At 39.4% G+C, this 9,293-nt stretch overlaps 1 long non-coding RNA gene across 1 annotated transcript; it reads right to left on the bottom strand.

The window, feature by feature from the left end:
• Positions 1-1,101: 1,101 nt before the first annotated feature.
• On the bottom strand, positions 1,102-8,120 carry LOC149247252 (uncharacterized). The gene is made up of 3 exons (XR_016265619.1): positions 7,778-8,120; positions 2,702-2,920; positions 1,102-1,538 (listed from the first exon to the last, which is right to left on the bottom strand). It is a non-coding gene; the product is annotated as an uncharacterized LOC149247252 (long non-coding RNA).
• Positions 8,121-9,293: the final 1,173 nt, after the last annotated feature.

Below are 9,293 nucleotides of genomic sequence, written 5' to 3'. Positions count from 1 at the left end.
ATCGAGTTATTGATGCAAGGTAAGATAATACAAAAAATGTAAACATTTTTTTTACGAAACTTGCCACGATCTTGAACCCTTCGCAAGTCCATGGTTGTCTTCTGAAGCTTGGAGTCAAGAGTGATAAGGGTGATCCTTAGTTTCTTTTACTTCCAAGAGTATTTCTCTCCTCACTTCTGGAGGAACCACATCAAAGAAGTAACCCACTGAATCAAATGAAAATAGCTGAGATCTTTTAACACCAACAATCCCCAAACCTCTCCTCCTACTCAACATTCGTTAATGTGGAGGTATGATGAGTGAGTTGGGAGAGCAAGCCAAACAAGTACACATACTATGCCTAGAAAAAGAAGAAGACGAACGTAGAATGGCCCCACTTTCTCCTGATCCAAAACCAACAGATCATCCTCCAACACCATAATAAAGCTAAATTTAAATTGTATTTAAATTTACTAAGAAATTGCATTCAAATTATAATTATAAAAAAATGATTAATATAATAAATATTTAATTTGAAAATATTGTTATTATTTATTTTTAAATATTATTTATAATATGTTTATAGTGAAGTCGAGGGAAATTTATTTAATTCTTATATTAGCATTTATATTTTTCAATTAATTATCGATCTTTTTAAATTTGATAATAATACTTTTGTGGAGTCTTATCACAACCATTCCGAATCTAAAAGAACTTTGAGCTATTTTAACATATTTCAATAATTAATGTTGAATATTATAGTAAGAGCTTTTTCAAAATAGAAACAAGGATGGCTGCGAAGCAGCTAGTCCCTGCACAGAGTTCTTTGCTGCCTTTGAATTCGTATACTATGTTTTGATGTTCAGAGATTGACCAGCAGCACTATATGCCGACAGTTTCCGAACTAGATGCTCCACAAAGAAATCTTTGGACATGGGCTGTTGTAGGCTTCAGTTTTTAAGAAGTGGTAGCAAGAGCTAAGAGCAAGATGCAGTTTCTGTATACCAGAAGTTTTAATTTAAACTTGCTAACATTTGACAATTAGATCATAACCCAAAGCCAATAATCGGGAGGCAGTAAGACATGAGCTGTTGTAGGCTTCAGTTTTTAAGAAGTGGTAGCAAGAGCTAAGAGCAAAATGCAGCTTCTGTATACCAGAAGTTTTAATTTAAACTTGTTAACATTTGACAATTAATTATCAAACAGTTCAAGTTTAAGTTGTAGCTCATAGACACACGTGTCTGTCACTAGTTTGAAATCTACCCAACAAAAAATTGAAGGCATGGAACATGAGCAGCGGCTTAAAAGGTTTTGAAGCCAACCTGTAGACCAACCGTCATATTCAACAGAGAAATTTTAAGTTGTAGCTCATAGACACATGTTTTTCAGATTAATTCACAACACGGCTTAATAAAAATAGCTAAGAGAAAAAGGTAGGCAAAGCCTTAATGACAAAACTATTTCACATTGCAGTCGAGCAGAGACGATAGACGCATAAAAAATGCGAGGTGCAGCGCCATGGCGGACCCAAATGCATATTTGAAGCTTGCGTTGTACACCTGTAACAGAGAAGGAAGCGGGGAAATAAGACAATGCGTAAGATAATGCAAAAGAGATTCTAACTCACAAATGAATATATTGTTTCAGTAATAGCAAACTGACATTGATTTTTGCTGCATCGAGTTGCTTTTCTTTGTTTTTCAGATTAATTCACAACACGGCTTAATAAAAATAGCTAAGAGCAAAATGTAGGCAAAGCCTTAATGACAAAACTATTTCACATTGCAGTCGAGCAGAGACGATAGACGCATAAAAAATGCGAGGTGCAGCGCCATGGTGGACCCAAATGCATATTTGAAGCCTGTGTTGTACATCTGTAACAGAGAAGGAAGCGGGGAAATAAGACAATGCGTAAGATAATGCAAAAGAGATGTTAATTTTTTTTTGGTTTCTTTTTTCTTTGTCTTTCGACTTTTGCGATGTCAATAATAGAAGAGTCATGAGAATAAGTGCTAAGAGAAACAATGCTGTGAGTTCAGTAAGTTGGCTTATGCTAATGGATTCCATGTTATGTGAAGCGGGGAGGTGTATGTGAATATCCAGGTGCAGAGGAGGTCAATTTATACAAAAGTTCAATGTGTTTGTAAGGTGGTTTTAAGTGTGAATGGAGCTAAAATACTTGAGGTGCAATTAAGTGGTCGATAAGACATGGGGAGCGAATGGCATGTGGAATGATGTATTTGGCGGCAGAAGTGATGTATCTGACATCGGGCAATCTTGGTGGTAGATTGGGTGCGACAGGAGATCTATGTCAATATCTAAGTGCAGAAATAATCTTGAAGATCAGATTGGATCAGGCCAGTATTTAATGATGGGCATATCGATCTGACATGGGGAGCAAATGGCATATGGAATGATGGATGTGGCGGCAGTAATAAATGCGAAATTAGGTGCCCCTTTGAGTGTGCGGCGGTAGATTAAATATGATCAGTATTTAATGATGGGCATATCGATCTGACATGGGGAGCAAATGGCATATGGAATGATGGAAGTGGCGGCAGTAGTAAATGCGAAATTAGGTGCCCCTTTGAGTCTGTGGCGGTAGATTAAATATGATCTGTAAGCATAAGTAAGTATACTCATTAATTCTTAGCAAGTTGAGAAGCAGGGTAGCTTAGAAAGGCAAAAATGATATGCCATACTCCAATTGTGCGACTCTCACCAAGTTTCTTTCCTTCTGCTTCTTGTTCCAACAATGTGATTTCATCGCAAAATGCTACATAGCACACTTGAATTTCATCCACTTAAATCAGAACTACTCTGATTTAATAGCAAATCAGAATAACTTGAGAGTTATCATAAATCTTTTATCTTCAAGATCAATATCAAAGCCTCGACGTTCACTATAGAAACCACAGTGTACAGTTGTTGTCTCCTGTACCTAAACAGAAAACCAGTCCACAAAATTTAAATACAAGTGTTGAGATTAGGCACCGCAAAAAATTGTAAGTGTATTTAGTTATGCATATGACAAACCATGTAACAGTTTAGAACATCAGACTCACAATCAGTTAAAGTGTCATGCATCCAGCCAAGCATAAGGAACAAATTGTTGAGCTAACATACTGTTGAATCAAAAGCAATATTTGGCCAAAGTTCAAACATTTGGGTCCCCACAAAAATCTCAGAAATATCTGGGCCGAAGGATTTCCACATGTTTAGGTGTGTTGCCAGCTTATGTGAAGCATCTCTACAGGCACCTACTTCATACACAGGAAATGCAAGTCAGATGTCTTTAGGCATGGTCTCAGCAGATTTATCACAAAACTCAGTTGTGTCCGAAATATCCCCACAACAATCAAGTCTGCATGTCAGATTTAGTGTTCCTATTATTATGACTGTTGATGATGAAATTACAATTTCTAAATGATTGCATAGATTCTGGTATGGTATGTATTCTGGGTGATAATATAGTAAGAGCAAGAAGCGAATCTAATGCAAAAGAAATAAAAAATTGCAGACACCATGCTTTCTTGATTAACACCAAAACCTGGAAAGATTTATGGTTTGGCAAAGTCGGTCGGAGCTCTTGCAGACATGAATGGCCCAATTGGTGAAGTGCTAAAAGGGACAGAGCATGCAAATGGTCTGATTCTAGAAAGGATAACTAGTCCCTTAGGTGTGCTGCTTATAATTCTTGAATACCGACCAGATGCTCTGATTCAGGTAGCTTCATTAGCAATTCGAAGTGGAAATGGACTTCTTTTTAAAGAAGGCAAAGAAGCAGCTCGCTCAAATACTATTTCTAATAGGCTGGTGTCAGAACTAAAGGAATCAACAAAAATTTAGTGCTCGGTCATACGATTGGTGTCTATCATGTATATGTAGACAAACCAACTGATTTGGATATGGCAGTTTTGGCATCCTCTGGGGATTTGTTCGAGGGCACTAAAGCTTAAAGCAGCGCATAGAAGAATGGATAGATGTCCCTTTAATGCTCTGATCATCTTTTCAATAGTATATATGCAGATATTGCCAAACTTGTAGAGTGAGTCTGACTTACACTTGACTTGAGTATAGTCAAACTTGAAGGAGTAGGCTTAACTCTGCTTCTTCAAAAAGCACAGTCAAGCACGGGAGTTAACTAGGGCTAAAAAGAATATGACAACACTGCTACTGGAGTTCTTTAGAACATAACATACTAGTTTCAAGGATGAACTATATTCAAGTGCCCCAACCGTCAGTAGCAACACTTTTGTCCAGCTGACTAGTCAATTCTTTGTTCCAGATTAATATTAAAAAAATATGTAATACCTTGCAAAAATAAACAACTTGAATGCTACCACAATGTTGCAAGCATGCTCTCTCCCAATCCAGGAACGCTATAATGATTGTAACTGACTTTATTACACTGAAATGAGAATTCTTTGCTTAAGAAACAATAGGTCCACCAAAGCCGCACAGGACTAGCTCCTGGCCTGAAGTGGATGGAGTGACTCATTGACTGGGTGATCAGCCCATGCAGGGTGAAGCACACACCAGCCTGTTTGCACATAGAAACTGGCCCATGAGGGGTGAAACATGTTACTTTGGGGATTTGAACCTTGGTGAGAGGATTAACACTAACACTGGTTAACCATTGAACCATAGTCAGTTTTCCCATTAAAAATTCGGAAAAGGCATATGAGGTTTCAATGCGGCCTTTTGCAGTGGAAACTGCACTATCTTTCTAGGAGAAGCAGTGCTGGGCAGCACACAGAAAGCTGTAATGTTCTGCGGTCATTCATTCACATCTGAGGCATAAAATTTAGCTGCACCTTTTGCATAATTTCACCTCACCTTTGACTACTGATCTTTGTTGTTTGTATAATTCTGCTTGAATGTCATTTCAAAATGTGTAAACACAGAAAACGAACTGGGATTTGTAGGATAAGCAGAGACATAAGTTTGGCAATGAAAAATCAGTACTAGAAAGAAAAACTGACAAAGGAAATAGCATGACGTTGTATAAGAACAGATTCTCCTTAAAATAAGCTTTTTCTCAGTGTTCCAAGCAATTATTCATTTTGTCTTGATTCATGATATGTATATCCATGTATTTCTACGATAACCATATGCTTGACTTTCAGTTCACAAAAATAACATCTAAAATATAAGAAAATAAGAGCGAAGGAAAGCTTCAAGTTAAAATGGCTCTAACCTGATATGACCACCTTTGTGAGGACAAGTTTTCCATCTCAAAATGGGGCCCAATATTCTTTACCACAAACAACGAAATTCTGAGTAACTTGAGAGAAGTGTAACAGTAATAAGTAATTATACACCATCCATTTGTCGGTTGCTATATTAAACAACCAACAGTAAAACCTAATTATCAAACAGTTCAAGTTTAAGTTGTAGCTCATAGACACACGTGTCTGTCACTAGTTTGAAATCTACCCAACAAAAAATTGAAGGCATGGAACATGAGCAGCGGCTTAAAAGTTTTTGAAGCCAACCTGTAGACCAACCGTCATATTCAACAGAGAAATTTTAAGTTGTAGCTCATAGACACACGTGTCTGTCACTAGTTTGAAATCTACCCAACAAAAAATTGAAGGCATGGAACATGAGCAGCGGCTTAAAAGGTTTTGAAGCCAACCTGTAGACCAACCGTCATATTCAACAGAGAAATTTTGTTTGTTCCAACATTTAACTTAACACTATAGTCCTGACCATTAAAGATGACTCTCTCTTACTTGGTGGAAGTTCCCAACGGACGTAACAACAGGATCACCACCAACTAAAGCAGTCTCACAGAGCTTTATGGCTTTGTGTAATTCCTTAATATGGCCCCATTTTGGCTGTCTAATCAGCCTTGCCAAAGAGAAAGAGTCGAAAGCAACAGGTTGTCTTCAAAGGTCAGAATCCATTTCACTATTCACAAGGCTGGATATTGAAAGGAAAACGCAAGTTGCTTGCAATATACTTATGTTGTACTATTAGTGTGTTTTAAGTATCTATCTGTCAATATTGTTCCACAAGAAGAATGTTCTCTTATTAGGGGCACTGGGCCGAAGGATTTCCACATGTTTAGGTGTGTTGCCAGCTTATGTGAAGCATCTCTACAGGCACCTACTTCATACACAGGAAATGCAAGATCAACTCTAGACATCTTGGGTCACTGGGGACTTTGTCTTTCTCCACCCAAAAACCCTTAACGATACTAAGATGCCATAAAATATCCATGCTTGGTAAAATTAGTATGATACAAGAAGCAGGAATAAAAGTAAAACCCAAAAGCAACAAGAGAGGTATTAGTATGAATTGAACTTGCCAACGTAGCCAGAAAAAAAAGCATGAAAATGATTAACCTGAGTCCACAAAGTAGAATAGGGGTGTAAATAATCCATGACAGTAAGAAATTACCTCAAGAAAATAGGATGAATGTCACTTTGACAATGAGAGAAATCCAGTAAATGGCCACCTAGTTACACTCAACACCAACCGACATACTCAATGCGTTTTTGCCAAAATCAGGAAAGGAAACTCAAATGAACAACTTGCCAAGTGAGAGTGAGATGTTAGGCCTCTCAAAGATGCCCCTAAATCCTCTGATGGATTTGGATATGTGTAACCTTTTGATAGAGTTGTTGGGCTTCTGATTCCAGTGCCATAGGATAGGCCATAGATGGCTTAGCTCGACCTATCATAATTGCTGCATTGGTTTTGCATACAATGCAGAACGAAAGCAATGTTTATCAACAAATGTGCACACCTCTATCAAACCCTTGAGGCAAAATGGGAACCCTCTTGTGTTTAGGAAGTTTGAGGAGAGCCAACAGACTATTAAGGTCATCCCATACAGGCATTTACGTTCACAAATCCTGAAGAGCCATGAAAATAGATGCCCCTAAATCCTCTGATGGATTTGGATATGTGTAACCTTTTGATAGAGTTGTTGGGCTTCTGATTCCAGTGCCATACGATAGGCCATAGATGGCTTAGCTCGACCTATCATAATTGGGCTTCTGATTCCAGTGCCATAGGATAGGCCATAGATGGCTTAGCTCGACCTATCATAATTGCTGCACTGGTTTTGCATACAATGCAGAACGAAAGCAATGTTTATCAACAAATGTGCACAACTCTATCAAACCCTTGAGGCAAAATGGGAACCCTCTTGTGTTTAGGAAGTTTGAGGAGAGCCAACAGACTATTAAGGAAGCAGATCTCATGCTCAATACGTTGTTGAAAGCAAATCAAAATGTAAGATATGACACAGAACAGTGGGAGAGCTGCAAATTTCCCCAAGTTTTCATGTGCCTAAAGTTTTCTTACAAAACCACAAATTGCAAACGACACTTGGCATTTAGCTTTTTTTAATGGCAATAGTCATCTCAGGTCGTTCTCTTGCTTCCTAAACAACTATGCATGTCTACAACGCATGTCTACAGCACTAATTTCATCCCATACAGGCATTTACGTTCACAAATCCTGAAGAGCCATGAAAATACCTTAACAAACAAAAGTACAATTATTGCATGTATGAACACTGATAACTAGCAGGGGGAACACAGCTGCCAAAGTGATAGTTGTTGTAGTTTGAAAAGGTATTGTCAGACCAAGAACCTCTCAAAGATGCCCCTAAATCCTCTGATGGATTTGGAAATAAGAACATGCAAACAGCGGAGCGACCACAAACATCTAAAATCCATATATAAAACATAATCCAGCTTATGATATTCACTCACAAGCATAAAATCATGTAATAGTACAAAGATAAACTGCTTGCAAGATTAGAAAACATAAAGAGTACCTGGACCCGAAGCGAAATAACAAAGCCGCAAAGTAACGAAGTCGAAATAACAAAGCCGCAAAGTAACGACGAAATGATGTATGAGCTTATTATATAGCAAGAAAATCAGTTCCACGTAGCCCCGATGCTACATGCACAATGTCACCTGGAATGAAATGTGAACACAAGACAGGTAACCCCCATCAAATCAGTCTATGTGAGGGCGCAAATCAGCAGTGAGGGCGCAACAGATGCTAAGAATCACCCTGACCCCCGTCAAATCAGCTAAGCATTTCTTATAACGCAGATCATCCTCCATGGTTCCCTCGTTTCTCATCACTTAGTTGTTACCCCATATATTTTCTTTAATAGCGAGAGGCATAGGGATAGCGATAGCGATAAATCAAAATCCATAGCCTTCTGAATACCTAGTGGTGCTGCCTACTGAGATCTTCGAGGCCCCATTAGGTCTTCCAAAGGAATGCTATCAGACCTTACCTTCCCTTACTGCTATACATCCAGAAACTAGTTAACCCACTTATGGTTCTGTTTCTACCGGGTTTCCCCGTGCCCTAATTTCTGCTACTGGATTTGTTGGATCTGCATGGTTTTGAAACCACCTATGTTTCCGCTTCTTAATTTGATTGCTCTGCTGCCTCCGCTAACGTAGCTGCATCTACCTTCTACGCCTCTGCCTTTGGTGGCCAACGGGTTCGGACTCTACCTCCACTATAGCCGCGGGTAGATCCAGCTCTTTCTGTTGTTTCTGACCCAGATGTGGATCCAACAGCAGTGGCTTCGAGTGATTCAGTTCCTTATGACCGTAAGCGTGACCCAGTTTCTGCTTTTCGTGCGCCCTGCAATCCCTCTGCCTGTCAAATCATATTTACTGTGAGCTCTCTGTCAATTACTTCTGGCAATGAGGGGCTCTGCTCTGTGGCAAGAATTCGACCTGTAAAGAGGCATTCTTGCCATAGAGTAGAGCCCCTCATTGCCAAAAGTAATTGACCCGTCCACGGAACTAGTTAACCCACTTATGGTTCTGTTTCTACGGGGTTTCTCCCTGCCCTAATTTCTGCAGCTCTTTCTGTTGTTTCTGACCCAGATGTGCATCCAGCAGCAGTGGCTTCGAGTGGCTGAAAAAGATTTGCAGAAGCATATGGCGAGAACCTCATTAGCCACCCGTCAATGCCAGCCGAGAGACACCGATGCAGGACAACACCTGTTAATCTATCAGACCTTACCTTCCCTTACTGCTATACATCCAGAAACTAGTTAACCCACTTATGGTTCTGTTTCTACCGGGTTTCCCCGTGCCCTAATTTCTGCTACTGGATTTGTTGGATCTGCATGGTTTTGAAACCACCTATGTTTCCGCTTCTTAATTTGATTGCTCTGCTGCCTCCGCTAACGTAGCTGCATCTACCTTCTACGCCTCTGCCTTTGGTGGCCAATGGGTTCGGACTATACCTCCACTATAGCCGCGGGTAGATCCAGCTCTTTCTGTTGTTTCTGACCCAGATGTGGATCCAGCAGC

The sequence above is a fragment of the Pinus tabuliformis genome, chromosome 7 (assembly GCF_031772625.1).
Source record: "Pinus tabuliformis cultivar Carrire ecotype Pingquan chromosome 7, CPIR1, whole genome shotgun sequence".
In the NCBI taxonomy this organism is placed as follows: domain Eukaryota; kingdom Viridiplantae; phylum Streptophyta; class Pinopsida; order Pinales; family Pinaceae; genus Pinus; species Pinus tabuliformis.
Note: the sequence above shows the minus strand (reverse complement) of the source record. Positions and strands in the feature narration are given on the sequence as shown.